Below are 1,669 nucleotides of genomic sequence, written 5' to 3'. Positions count from 1 at the left end.
TTGGTTCCCAAATCTTTTTCAAAGACTACTAACATATTGAAACAAGATGTTAGGTGAATGTGGCATTCCATAGCAGTATTGTTTGATAATTTGCATCTATGGCACTTACCTCATAGTTCCCCGCATATGTTTTCTTTAATAGATTATTATTAAGTANGCTTATAGATTTTGGATACTGGCCCTTTATCTGATATGTCATTTGCAACTATCTTTTCCCATTCTATCGGTTGTCTATTAATTTTATGGATTGTTTCCTTTACCATGCAAAAGCTTTTAATCTTGATGAGGTCCCAATAGTTCTTTTTTCTCTTCTTGTCCTTTATTTTATTTAAAAAATTTTAAACGTTTTATTTATTTATTTTTTGGAGAGAGACAGACAGGGTGAGCAAGGGAGGGTCAGAGAGAGAGGGAAACACAGAATCAGAAACAGGCTCCAGGCTCTCTAGCTGTCAGCACAGAGCCCGACACGGGGCCAAAACCCACGAACCATGGGATCATGACCTGAGCCAAAGTCAGACGCTTAAGTGACTGAACCACTTAGGCGCCTCTGGTTCTTATCCTTTTTGCTTCTATTAATAAGGTTGTTCACATTGATTGATTTGCAAATATTGAACCAAATCTAGAACTCAGGAATAATGCCCACTTGATCCNTCAGCACAGAGCTCGACGTGGGGTTTGAACCCACAAACCGTGAGATCATGACCTGAGCCAAAGTCAGACGCTTAACCGACTGAGCCACCCAGGAGGTCCTGCAATTCTCCCTTTAGTGTGATCTATGTCTGGTGTTACTTGGAAGCCTTCTTATTTGGGAGACAGTTTTGATAACTGATTCCATTTTTTTGCTGGTTGTGGGTCTGTTCAAATTTTCTATTTCTTCCTGTTTGAGTTTTGATATTGTGTGGGTATCTAGGGATTCGTCTATTTCATCCAGATTGTCCAATAGGTTGGCATATAATTTTCCATAGTATTCTCTTATAATTCTTTGTATTTCTGTGGTGTTGGTTGTGATCTCTCCTGTTTTATTTATGGGTTTATCAATTTGGGTCCTCTTTCTTTTCCAGAAGTCTGGCTAGGGGTTTATAAACTTTGTTTATTCTTTCAAAAACCAGCTATTAGTTTCATTTATCTCTTCTACTCTGTTTTGTTTGTTTATTTATTTCTGCTCTAATCTTTACCATTTTCCTTCTTCTGCTGGCCTTGGCATTTATTTGCTGCTGCTTTTCTAGCTTCTTTAATGATAAGGTTAATTTTTGTATTTGCGACCTTTCTTGCTCCTTAAGATAGGCCTGAACAGCAATGTATTTTCCTCTTAGGACTGCTTTTGCTTCATCTCAAAGGGTTTTTCATTGTCGTGTTTTCATTTTTGTTTCCTTCCAGTGTTTTTCTTTTAATTTCTTTTTTTATTTCCTGGTTAAACTATTCATTCTTTGGTAGGATGTTCATTAATCTTTGTGTATTTGGGGGCCTTCCAATTTTTTTCTTGCTGTTGATTTCAAGTATCATAGCGTTGTGATTTGAGAATATGCATGGTATGATATCAGTCTTTTTGTACCTGTTGAGGGATGATTTATGATCCACTATATGATCTATTCTGGAGAATGTTTCATGTGCATTTGGAAAGAATGTGTATTCTACTGCTTTAGGATGAAATGTTCTGAAGATGTCCTTA

The sequence above is a fragment of the Crocuta crocuta genome, unplaced genomic scaffold, assembly GCF_008692635.1.
Source record: "Crocuta crocuta isolate KB4526 unplaced genomic scaffold, BGI_CrCroc_1.0 scaffold1404, whole genome shotgun sequence".
Classification (NCBI taxonomy): domain Eukaryota; kingdom Metazoa; phylum Chordata; class Mammalia; order Carnivora; family Hyaenidae; genus Crocuta; species Crocuta crocuta.
Note: the sequence above shows the minus strand (reverse complement) of the source record.